Source organism: Lethenteron reissneri, chromosome 51 (assembly GCF_015708825.2).
Source record: "Lethenteron reissneri isolate LAM-NWPU_2019-01 chromosome 51, ASM1570882v1, whole genome shotgun sequence".
Taxonomy (NCBI): domain Eukaryota; kingdom Metazoa; phylum Chordata; class Hyperoartia; order Petromyzontiformes; family Petromyzontidae; genus Lethenteron; species Lethenteron reissneri.
In genome coordinates this window covers 1,781,343-1,794,724 of record NC_083829.1, presented here as the reverse complement: position 1 = coordinate 1,794,724, position 13,382 = coordinate 1,781,343, and the positions used below count along the sequence as shown (strand labels likewise).

The following is a 13,382-nucleotide window of genomic DNA, read 5'->3' as shown; positions in this document are numbered from 1 at the left end:
CCCCGCCCACTGTGTTTCTTTCCCATAGGCTGCCATGCATAACGGCCCTCTCTCCAACATCCCTACATCACTCCCCCCCGCATAGCTCGCAGCCGTCCCGGCTGCAACAATTTCAACAAATGAATCTTTACCCCTTGACTCCCCCCGTGTGTGCCCCATTTTTTTCATTTAACAGAACGAGAATTGAACAACAACACTAACAATGCCCCTAAAGGGAGAACAAACCGACGCGCCCCCCCCCCCCGAATAAATACGAAATCCGTAGAGGCAAGATATGTACATTTCCCGGAACCCTCAGCGCACGCACAACACGCACACAAGACGCACACACACACACAGCCATAATACAACAACGCGCCAAGAGCGCCACACGAACGCAGCGTCCAGTAACAATAGCACACGAAAGTGTACCAGAAAACGCAAAAAAAAATAAAAAAAATTTTCTTCTTATTTTCGTTTCGTTTTCACTTCTTGTTCGCGTTCCAGTGTTTTTATAAGAGTCTGCGCATTTTAGCGCGCGTCCTTGCCGCAGGCCCGTCACAAGGGCCAACCTCAGATGGCGGACCATTCGGTGGCCGCTGTCCCATCCGAGGCGAGTCCGCAATTGGAGTGGCGGGACCCTCGGCATCCCCCGTGAGGGATGTGCGCGAGCCCGTCATTCCGGGAGAACCTGGGGGCGGGGCAACCGGCAAGACGTCAGGTGAGATCAACAGAGGCGGACCCTCCGGGTCGGTCGACCCCTCACATGCTTGGCCCTGCGCGTGTGGAGCAGAGTCCCGCACCGCAACGAAGGGTTTTAGTCTAGAGGGGTGAACGAACCACCGGCGCCTCCCCCACTTGATACGAACGCACTGCGGTCGCAAAACCTCGACCACCTCGACGGGGCCCCGCCATGGCCGTACCAGTTTCGAGGAGGTCGCAAGCGGTACCTGGGGACAGTGCAGCCATGCCCTGTCCCCTGGCTTCCACTGCAGCACGTGCGCGCGCGCGAGTCTGAGGCGCTCATTCGCCTTTTGGCGCATGCGGGAATTGAGCATGGCAGCATCCCGCGCCTCAGTTAGCTTTTGAAGGTTAAATTTAACGTGCTCGTCCAATTTAATTTTACCTAGAGGCGCGGGGATCTGCAGCTGTGCCCGAACAGGTGGGTCATGTTCGCGACCATACATGAGAAAGAAGGGTGAAAATCCCGTGGCAGCATGGGGGGCCAATCGATATGCTGCCAGGACCCCTTGAATTTGCAAGTCCCAATTGGTCTGTGACTCCGAAACCAGGTGCGACAACATAGACGTGATGGTACGATGCAGACGCTCGACCATCCCGTCAGTTTGTGGGTGATAGGGAGAGGTACGAATCTTCTTTGTACCTAGGAGATCACAGACTTGTTTGAGGAGGTTCCCGGAAAAATTTTTACCCTGGTCGGTCAGCAGCCGCTCCGGAGCACCTTTGTCCATGACGTAGCCTTGGACAAAGGCGTCCACGATGGCTGCTGCCGACTGATTTGCCAGGGGCCAGGCCATAGGCCAGCGTGTGAAGTATTCGACCCCTGTTAGCAAATATCTATTGCCCCTAGGGGTGGCGGGAAACGGCCCCAGGATATCCAACGCTACGAGTTCGTTCACCCTGGAGACTGTGATGGACTGCAACGGCGGGTTCGACTCCCGAGCTGGTGGTTTGCGTTGCGCACACCGGGGGCATGCTGCCAGGAGATCCGTGACATCCCGTGTCATGCCCGGCCAAAAAAAATCCAGCTGGAGCGAGGCGAGGGTCTTTTGGGTACCCAGGTGGAGGAGGCGCTCATGAGCAGCCCACACCACCTTACCCCGTAACCCCGCAGGAACTACCAGCCGGTGACGGTGGGATTTACCGTCCCAATGCATGAGCAAGCCCGCGTGTATTTCCCAATTGTCGGCATCACCCGTCCCACACCCCCTCTCCCTGGCGCGACGACGCAGCGCGAGGAGGGAGGCGTCCTCCATCTGGAGGCGTCCCCACTCAATCACAGGCAACCCAAGCAGGGAATCCCTTCCCTGTTTCCCGATCTCATCGGGGAGCGATGTGTCAACATCGGCGGCGGCCGCCAGGACTGGAACCGTCATGTCCCCAGCTGGCTTGCAACGCCCCGACCCCAGGAGGCATGCGCATTCGGAGGTGGTTGGCATGCGCGACAGAGCGTCCGCATTTGTGTGGCGAATGCCCTTACGATAGGTGGTGTCAAAATCGAAATCCTGGAGGACCTCCAGCCATCGGGACAATTGTCCCGATGGCTGTTGAACCTTCAGGGCGTACTGCAGTGCCGCATGATCCGTACGGACAGTGAAATGCTGACCGTACAGATATGGGCGGTACTGTTGGATGAAGAAAACAATTGCCAACAGTTCTCTACGGGTGACACAATATTTTTGCTCCGCTGGAGACAACACCCGACTGCCGTACGCAACCACCCGTTCCACGCCATCAACCACCTGGGAAAGCACGCCTCCGATACCTGTGTTGCTCGCGTCGGTGTCGAGCAAAAACGGCCTCGAAAAATCGGGGTAAGTCAAAGGAGGAGCCTTCACCAATGCATCCCGAAGGGAGCAGAAAGCTACTTCCTCATCCCGACCCCAGTGGAACCGAACCCCTTTTGATGTCAAAGCATGTAGGGGTTTGGCAATTGTAGCAAAATTAGCGACGAACCGTCGGTAATATGAAGCGAAGCCAATAAAACTCCTCACCTCCCCCACCGAGGTCGGAATTGGCCAGGAGCTGACACACTGCGTTTTGGCGGGATCGGTAGCAATACCCGAGCGCCCCACGATGTGCCCCAAATAACGCACTGACTCGCGAAACAAATAGCATTTTTGGGGCTTAAATTTCAAATTAGCAGCCCGCATCCTTTGGAAAACCGCCCGCAGCCTCTGGAGATGTTCGTCAAAGGTTCTTCCAAAAACAATTACGTCATCCAAATAAATCAGGCACGATTCCCATTGCAATCCAGCCAAAACCAATTCCATCAACCGCTGGAAGGTTGCCGGCGCTGAGTGTAAGCCCATCGGCAACCGGTTGAATTGGAACAGGCCGTGCGGTGTACGGAAAGCGGTTTTAGGCTTCGAATCATCGTCCAGAGGAAGCTGCCAGAATCCCGAAAGTAAATCTAGTGTGGAGAAGAATCGCGCTCCCGCCAAGGCGTCCAGCGATTCGTCCATCCGTGGGAGCGGGTATGCGTCGGCAACCGAAACCTTATTAAGGCGACGGAAATCTACGCAAAACCGCAACGAGCCATCCTGTTTCTTAACCAGGACAATCGGTGCTCCCCAAGGGCTGGTAGAGGGAGAGATAATGTCGGCGGCTAACATGTCATCGACAGCCGATTTGACATGGTCCTTTTCGGCGGGACTCAACCGAAAAGGATTTTGGCGAATAGGCGCGCTGTCACCCGTGTCAATATGGTGACGCAGCAGGTGAGTACAACCCAAATCGTATTTATTCCGACTGAAAACGTCGGAAAATTCCTTTAGCAGCGATCTAAGCCGTTGGCGCTCTAAATTGGACAGGTTCGTCGATCCCGCACAAAGCGCGTCGAGCCACCCTTCATCGCCGTCCGAATGCGGGTGCGTCCGAGCAGCAGTGTCAATGTGGTTCACGGCAGGTTCCTCGCAGGGCACCGGCGTCGCGTGAGCGAGCACAGTCCCTTGGGGAACCACTACTGTCTGCGACCCGACATTGAGGACCGCGATGAAGGGATCCTCGTCCCCCCTTACGATGGTCTGGGCCGGAATTAAATGAGGCCCATTAACCCCGGCCCTAGACGGCCCCAGCACAACACCCTGATCCCCAACACCCTTAGCGAAGGGCCTACGAAGTTTAAGAGGTACCAGCATTTGTGCCCCCGGCGGCACACGCACTGTTTTTACGACGAACGCCGGTACCGTCGCGAACGCCGTCCGAGTCGCTACAGGGGAAGGCAGGAACGCCATACGTCGCCCCGACGGAAGCTCAATGCATCCTTGGTCGATCAAAATACGAATTGGCATCCTGCCCAAGAAGTCCGTCCCCAGCAGGCACGGAACTGCCAGTGAGGAGGAGACAAAAATCGGCCCCGACAATTTGATGTCCCCGATAGAAATTTGCGCTCGAATCTGTCCCACGATGCCGAGAGAGCCCCCGTTAGCGGCATAGAAAGGGACATTAACCGGTAGCAAAGGACGGCTCTGCACCGGTAGAATATTGTAAATTAGTTCCGAAATAATTGTCGCCGATGCCCCTGTATCGACTATGATGCGTACCTCCACCCCATCAATGTAACCGACCACGGCCGACGATCCCGACGCCGCGGCCACCACGCGATGGGCCAACACGGACCACCGCTCGGGCTCGATTTGAGTCCCCGCAGTGATCCGCGCCGGTCCATCGCAGCGCCCCACCGGCCCCCCGTTCGTTACGGTGCGAGAGTGTGCGACAGGTGGGTGCGTTGGCCAAACATGTGAGGTGCCGCGACTCGCCGGATCATGGTGCTGGAGCTTGGGAGGAGGAAGAGGAGGGCCGGCGTCCTGTCGAGGCGTCGTCCCCCGCTGTCGAGGAGAACGGCACCCCGAGGCGACATGGCCCCGGATGCCGCAGTTGAAGCACCGCGGGAGCGCCGATGGAGACGATGGACGGTCGAAACGCCTCGGCCCGTCCCGACCCGGCCGCGCCCCCGTCGTCTGTTGCCGTCGATGGTCGACGGCATAAAGTTCTTCTGACGGAAGGGTGGCTGCAGCCACCGCACGCCCAGCCGATGCCCTGTTTGCCTTTCGCCGCTGCTGCAGAAGGTTGGCGTGGAGGAGTCGCGCAGCCTGGAGGGAGGTCATTTCTGCATCCCCTTGTGCGATGACGACGATGTCGAGGTCGTCCGCCAAGAGGAGGATCTTCTCCGCGACCATTGCGTCCACGCCGTCGTCGTCCATGCGGGGAAAGGCTGTTTTTGCCAGCGCCAGAAGACTTGTCCGGAAAGCCAGAGGCGACTCTTTTTCACCCCGCCTGCGATCGTAGAACTGCTGACGGCATTCGGCTGAAGGTCCATAGACCCCGGCCAGCAGCTGTAGCGCCATTGGTAGTGTAGCCCGCTTCTCTTTTGGCGCCGACGTGAGTGCGGCGAGCGCGTCCCCATCGAGGAGCGCCGGCAGCGCGCAAAGGGCCTCCTCGTCGGACCACCGCGCCATCTCCTGATGGGCGAGGAAGCGTCGCCGGAAGCCGCCCCAGTCACCCTCCGCACCGATGAATTCCTTCAGCGGGGGCAGCCTTTGGTGAAGCGCAGCGGTCGATGTGGACTCCCGCAGGTTGCTTTCACCTCCCTTTGGCGGTGCCTCGGCGCGACTGGCCGATGGCATCGCCTGTCGCGGCAGCGATGACGCATCCTTCGGCTGCGATGACGCTGCAGCCCCGGCGACGGCGATGTCGGAGCCGATGTCTAAGCTGGCCACGCCCCGAACAGCCGCGGCGTCCATGGCGGGAAATTCAAATTGTGAAGTCGCTGAAATGGCGGGAAAGTGCTCCGGCCGCCGGTTCTCCTCGCCCTGCGGTGGACCACCAGCCCCCAACCGCGTAATGCCTTCCAGTGTGGCGGCAGCGGCATAAAGTAGCTCCGCCAGCCGTTCGTGAGCCAGTCGTAGTGCATCTGGCTGCGGCCCCTCTCCATGCTGACGTCCCGGTGAGAAGGCGCCAGGCTCCGGCTGCACCCCATCTTGTTGCTCTGTCTCGGGCTCGGCGATCTCCGCGGCGTCCTCCTCTTGTGGTACCCTGGTCCGAGCTGTATGGCGCGTTTCCATTTTTACCACTTCTGACGCCAGATGAAGTACCCGTCGAGGACGCTTGACAACGGAGTTGAGGCACACGTATATTTATTTAACAAGTTGCCAGTACAGGACAGCCCTAGAGGGGGTAGCGGCCCCCTCACCCGTATAACTCAGGGAATACCCCTAGCTATCCATAGCCTATCCCCTGAGTCCTCCACTAAGAGCTAGGGGAGGCTGTCTGGCCCGACACTGGTAATCGGGCTCGGTACCCGGAGTCCCAGAGCACTGGCTCTGGTTCACGGGACCACGCCACTGGCTCGAGCCTGATCCCGTGGGGCCCTGATAAGGGCGGCGATCAGGGGGAGTCCAGGGCTCTAGCTACGACGTCTTCCGACTTCTTAGCTTAACTATAACATAACTGCCTAAGCCCATATAACGACCCCTTTTTATACCCAACCCTCCTTGAGGGGTGGGGCCCCGGGGGATCGTAACGCCGAACCAGCCCCCCCCCAGGGTGTCTGGCTCGGACGTCGCAGAGGGCATCTCCCTGTGCACACACGTAGCCCCGCCCACTGTGTTTCTTTCCCATAGGCTGCCATGCATAACGGCCCTCTCTCCAACATCCCTACACATGTAACGTGAACGTTGATATTCGCACACATGTAATATTGTAGCAGCAACGACAATAACAACAACTGACGATGATAGGCGTCTTAGAGGGCAGGACTATAATGGAGGAAAACGTTTTAAGCCTTTGGTCGTGTGCTCAACAACTTAAAAAAAAACACGCGCGCGTAGAAACGCACACGCGCACACATACACAGTGGCTCGTTTATTTAATTTCTTTTTTTTCTAGCTCCACAAGTGAAAATCGATCCCGGGCCAACAAACTCATGGTCATTTAAGAGTCACGCTGCAGTCAGCATGACATAGCCAATCTCGCACGGCACTGATGCTGCTGCTGCTTCTTCTAACCCCCCTTGCTCATTCCTCTTCATTCCCCGACTACAATTGTCTTGCAGAAACGTAGGAACGTGCAGATTCCTTCCAAGCGCTTTACACGGCCTGGGTTGATGATGAAAAGTAACAGACCAACGTTCCTTCCTTCCTTCGTTCGTGTTTTTGTTTAACCGAGCGTGCTACCGGCCCATGGCACGGTTCAGATACGTGGGGGTCATTAACAGCGACGAGAGGGCTCACGTAAAAGTGGAGGATGATGATGATGATGATGAAGAGCGGCGTACTTTGGAATTACGTTGAGAGACAGAAAAGTGGGGAGCCCACCTCGTATACGCCCCGGCGTCTTCGTGCACTTTACATCTCGCATCTCGTGTTGAGCGGAATTTGAAAGGGGGCCACCACCCCACCACCCCACTCCCCCACCACCGAGTGGCAGCCGACTCACTCGTACCCCAAGCAGGCAAACGTGCATGACCAATTGAGTAATTTCCAGGTCTATTATTCCATTGTTGCAATATGTTCAGGGAATGTCCAAATTCAAATTAACGACGTCCGTTTTCGCCGAGATGACAAGTGTTACTTGCGTTCAAGGTAACACGAACAACACGGAACGTTTGTTGCGGGTAACATTCTAATTGGGAAACTTTGGACCCTGACGCCGCCGCACGCAGCATCGGCCCACTCTTACGAATGACGTCACGGGGATCTTGAACGTCCACTGCGAGGAAGCAGACCGCCGCTTAGCATGATCACGGTTTATCGCGCACACAACAACGTTAACCAGGGGCGGCCTGCTGTATCCGAACCGTGAACCTCTGCAATGAGCGGCCGCCGCGTCGCCGATGAGAGAATGTGAACGCAGGTTCACGACGCAATTCTGACTGCTAAGAAAAGAAAATGGTGGGGGTGGGGGGGGGGGGACTTGGGCAGGACGCGTCGTTCGAAGGGACGAGACGGTCGAGGCTGCGAATGGAGCGGCAGCCAAGGGACGGAATGCAACCGAGGGCACGTCCACCGGGGAGACGGAGCGATGAAGACAGCTCGTGCCAGGCTATAATGAGGGGGAATCTTTGTTATATCTAAGGACCGTGAGAAATGCACTGCATTGTCGCCATGGCCGATGATGGTGATGATAGTGATGATAAGGAAAATAGCTGTCGGGGCAATTTGGCAACCAGCAACAAATAAAAATGTACGCACAAAAATGTGCCTTGAGCAGCAAAATGGAACGTGAATCCCATCGCGATTTTCACGGCCATATCTATAAACTGTAGTTTTTTTTGTGTAATTTGTAACGGTATTTCATTGGAGTTGAGTGATTTGTGCTTAATATATATGTTTTGGTAACTTTCCACCGTCTCTTCTTCCTTTGATTGAATTACAACTCTGCTCTCGGCGTCGCCAAACGAAGAAGATTCGAACAAGTCGCTCGCTTCGCAAAGGGGTCGCACCACAGAACCCGTTCCGGGGATCTCTTCTGGTGACCCCCCGATTCTTACCCCCACACGAAGGGGGGGGGGGGGGGGGCCTTTGCCACGCACACCCAGTTAACGGAGAAGGTGTCTGTCACATGATGGACCAACGAACATTTTTTTTTTGGGTATTTTACCCGAAGCAATCGTATTTTAAATGCGCAGCAATACTCCCAAGGGCACAGCCGGAGTAAGACGCCAATCAACAACAACAATGACAACAACAACGACGTTCGCTATAAAGAAATTGTGTCCTCTGTGTGAATGTAAGACGCGTGTAGATGGCGAGTAGCAGTGACCGATTGGGTGATGTTCGCGTTCGTAATGGGAGCACGTGCATTGTGGGCGGTCCGAGGAGCAAACATTCATGAACTCCCACGGCTGGAATTTGGCCAAGTTGAGCGCGAAAAAAAAAACAAATTGCGACTTTTCACGCGTATCTCCTGATGTATTTTAACCTCTTTTCGCACCGTACATCGCCGACCATGCTAATTGGAAGTGCGGGGAGGGGGGGACAACAAACTGAACACGGGGGAAAAAAAGTGCGGCAATTGGTGAACTCGTTACCCTCGAGAACCCGGTTTAAACCGCAGGCGACTGGAGCCGGATTCGAACCCAGGAAACTGGGCGGTGATGTCTCAGGCGCTGTGACCCCTGAGCCAACGAGCGACCTCCTGTCAGGAGCTATGCGGAGATTCGCTCATCGCGCTTGGTTACACCTCCGAGCCAGCGGTGGAAATTCCACATTCCTATGATTGGGTTAATCTGTATACATAGATATCTTACTTGATCAGTCTGCGTTATTGGTGGTCCGCAAGCACAAATAATAATAAGGCCATTCATGTGCTAGGGTCATTGCCTGAAACGTCACGTATTTGAGATGTTTTCCTTTTTAGGTCACACGAATGTGTTGAGTTTCGTGTATATATATACTACACTGCACAATCGCCATTGGCTTATTATGAAGTGGCAGTCATTTTATCCACCCCAGATGGATGATGGACCTGGACAGATTCCAACCAACTGGCCGTATCATTTTTGGAAAAGGTGCAGGGATGACCACCATACTTATTCCGATGTATCTGATAGGTCTTGCTAGGCGGGACACAGACAGCCTCTGCTAGATGTGTTGCCATTCTGCCCTAAAGGGGCTCGTGGTGATCTTTACAAAGACGACTATTATTAAACACGTGCACAGCCAAATCATACGTGCACACTTGTATCTATTCACAGGCGTGCGTGCGTGCGTACGTGTGTGTGTACAATAACCATCTCGTTGTTTTATTCAAGGAAGCGCTCCATGATCCAAACTCAACGGAATGGCGTTGAGCTTGGAAGTTTGGACGCCTTTTTTTTTCTTGGACGAACGAGCGCCACCCACGGACGGAAGGGCCGGCACCAACAGGGTAGCGGCGCTACACATGCTGCTCGGCAGAGGGCAGCGCAGACAAAGCCACCGTTGTACCGTGCTTCTATGCTCCCACACCTCCGCAACCTTTTGTCAGTCCGGTGCTGGACGGGGTTTTGGGGTGGGTGGGCCCTCGCCACTGCCGCGCGGGGTGGTGTGGTAGAATGTGACTGCACTTCTCACCACGCTGGTCGGTGCGGGGCCGGTGATCGGAGTGCGGTACAACATCGGATTCGCGGCCTCGCTCCCGAGATGGGGGTCAATCCGCACGAGTTGGTCACGAGCCCCTTGCAGCGCGTGCGTAGCGGTCACGGCTCCTGCGAGCCGGCGCACGCCGAGCGCGTGGTGTGCGAGGAGGAAGAGTTCACCGCCAGACACGCACGGGCACGCGCGCCGTCACCACGCACGGGCACCACGCACGGGCACCACGCACGGGCACGCGCACCTTCACCACGCACGGGCACCACGCACGGGCACCACGCACGGGCACGCGCGCTGTCACCACGCGTTGGTCTGCGCTGGATCGGGGACCCGGTTAGAGGGTTTAACGTACGTTGAACTTGTATGTGTGTGTGTTGAGCTTGTGTGTGTGTGTGTTGAGCTTCTTTCGCACCAACCGTACGTAGCCAACCTCTCTAATCGGAGGTGCGGGGAGGGGAGGCAAAGACCACAAACTAAACACAAAAATAAGTTATAAAGAAATGAGATGGCAAGCTCGATGATTTGAAAGTGCTGCAGCTCCGGTGGCTTCCAAATATCGAAGCGAGGCTCTCTCCGGTTCGGAGCCACGGGCAGGCAGGGCTACATTGTGGACTGCACAATGCATTGTTGTACCGTACTTGAATGCTCCCATGTTTGTGGTGCCAACCTTCACCAACTCGCACTGACCAGCGTGGAGAAGTACGGTTAAATAACCCCGCAGGACCCGTCCCGTGAGGAGCGGCCCTCATCCAGCAGTGGATTGACAAAAGAGCTTATGAATTATTTGAATTGTATAAAATGTTGAACTTCTTTCGGACCATACGTAGCCAACGGTGCGGGAAATTGATACTCTTTGTATATCGTTTGGGATTGGTTGGGGCTTGCTACGAGTGGCTAAATATTGCATCGTTACGATTATTAATTCTTGTACGAAAGGCTTCAATTTACGTAGGAATTTTTTTTGACACCTGTTATAGAAGTGCGGGCAAGATGCATTGAAACGCTTGCCGTAGGGGGTGCCACATCCACGTACAGTATGGCAGGGGGGCTATATACGTACAGTACGGATGCGCTGAATTGTATTGGGATTACGGAGAATGTGATTTTGGGATTACGTCCGTGCTGTCACTCGAGGTTGCGTCGTTCTGCGGCACATTCTGTGACCGCAGAGTGCCGATTACAAAGCATAGGCCAAGCCTAATGGTGCGTGGCCTCGTTTCATTTCCGGAGAACTCCCCTTAAGCTGCCGTGGCGCGTTGTTTGAGTTTTTTGGTATTTGCCCTTCCACACCCCCCCCCCCGTCCCAATTTCAATCCGGACTGAGTCCGTTCGGAACTGTCGCAGGGCGACGAAACGACGTTTTGCGTCCGACAGCGGCCCGCGGAGGCAAGACGTAGCATCTCATTCGTCGAGAGCGTCTTGTGGCGCGGCACGAATTTCACTCAAGAAAAGGGATGTCCAGAGGCGCGGGAGGGGGGGGGGGCAAAAAACGTCTTGAGATTCTGACAGAAGGCGGGAACGGCACCGACACAGACGTGCGGCCCAACGTGAGGACAGCGAGCGAACTGCCAAGACGCGTGGAGCGAGAGGGGAGGGAGCGCCGTTCCCCTCGTCCAATGCGATGGACCACGGGCTTGACAAGGAGGCCACTTGAGACGGATCGGAGGTTGCCATTCCGTCGCTAGTCTCGTTCATCGGCACCTCATCGCTGCTATCGGTTGTGTCGGCCGCAAGCCCACGTGCTTTTCCGAACGGTCTTCCACACGCCGCCTCTGATGCGCATTTGCTCTCTGACCCGTGTGTTCCTCAATCCTGCGATGCCGGTGTAGTCCCACGCGTGCCCGTCTCCACGCTTTCCGCACGTGCGCTTTCCGGCTCGCATTTCATATTCCCTTCGTTGGTGACCGTGCTTCTGACGCATGCATCACGGGCAGGTTGTATCATCGAGATTGACGATATTTTCTCCATGGTACAGCACTCTCATCGGCGCCTGTTTGGTTCATCAGCTTGACCCCAGTCCGCGTCCGGTAGCAGTGTGTTCCAGGTGTATCCCCTCTGACAATGATTTTCTCTTGGCAAACTTGCTCGAAAATACGCGAGTGTTTTGTTTGCTTTTGCTCACGTTTATCTTGGCATAACAGCTGAGCAGAACTCCTCTCCCAAGTTCCCCAATCGCTCTGTGGCCATGTTCATCGCGGAGACTCCTTCTGTGCTGCCCAGCAGGAATGGCGGCGGGGGCGGTCTGCGGGGGGGGGGGGGGGCGATTCCCCCTCCGGACGGCCTCCGTGCAGCCGCCGCTGCCGCCGAGTGAACCCCCTCGGCGCGATGGGGTGGGGGGGGGTCAGTGTCCTTCTCCACCGGGCCCAGAACACGAGAGCCGCGTCCCATGGTGGAGGAGCGGCAGGCCATGGAGCCTCGCTCGCTCACACGCTCGCTCGCTCACCCGCTCGCCCGCCCGCTCCCTTCCAGCCTCGTCTGCCAGAGGGGGGCCGTGCACTGCTGATGATGTTTCAGCACCGTTACTGGCGGGGCAGTGAGGCCCCCCCCCCCCCCAAATTGCTTGTCAGTGATCTAAGTTGATTTGACGGACACGAAATGAGATGGGAATTATAATTTCAGGATGCCCAAATTTGGCGTCTGCCTCCTCTAATGGATACTTTGTGAACCACGCGGCGTGCGCGCGAGTTGATCGCTGGGTGGCGAGACACTGATGTCGAAACCGGTCCGAGTGTGTGCTTGTGTTGGACCAATGCTGCTGAAAGCAATGCACTCGCAGAAGACCACGGTGGCTGATGCGATGTGTAAAATAATAAAAGTAAACAGTTTCACGTGCAGGGAGGGTGGTATCGTCTGCTTGTTGATGACGTTACACTGCACTTGTATCCTCCGCGTCTCTGCTACTGATTGTTCTTCTGTATTGGGGAGCACGGAGCGTGCAATCCCGTGCTTTGTGTCGCGGGGTCGGTGCGAACGTAACATTGCATCAGGCCACCCACCTACATATCACCGCGTGACCTATTGTAAGAGGTTCAGCAGATAGGTCGGTGACCTGTCTTTAGAACACATGGGTGGTTGTCCCCCCCGTATGTAGGGGGTTTCTCCGGGCACGCTTCGTCTTCTTCAATGAAGGGGAAAAAATACTCCCAAGAGCATCTGGAATAAAGGGCCAGGACAGAAGACTTTTGTAAGAGGAGCTTTGTGATTCGGTCTGTGTAAATATTCATCGATGGTGTACGTGTACTTTAATATGTAAACACCTTCGTATTACGAACGGCGTCTGGGAGCGCTGTAGAGGAGGAATGCCGAACACGTCTGTGCGATGTTAATGCAAGACATCTAAACGTGATCTATCACCGGAGCAGTGCTCTCGAGGCCCGTGCAATTGAAAGGTAATAAAAGGTTATAACTGCACCAGAATTAAGATCGGTGACAGAATTATTCAATTAATATCGCATGCTTCGTATATTCGCTACGGGGTTTTTTGTTTGTTTTAGCCGTGAGCGGAAATGGAACTCGGGTCGCTGGCGTCGTCGCCGTGGTGCTGCGCTAACCAGAGCGCCACCGCTCCTCAGACCCCCCCCCCCCCCC

General features: G+C 55.8%; 1 protein-coding gene across 2 annotated transcripts in view; it reads left to right on the top strand.

The window, feature by feature from the left end:
- The window catches only part of LOC133355620 (sodium-coupled neutral amino acid transporter 3-like), a 136,478-nt gene that overhangs the window by 57,293 nt on the left and 65,803 nt on the right, over positions 1-13,382 (top strand). The gene's annotated exons all lie outside the window — the stretch shown is intronic.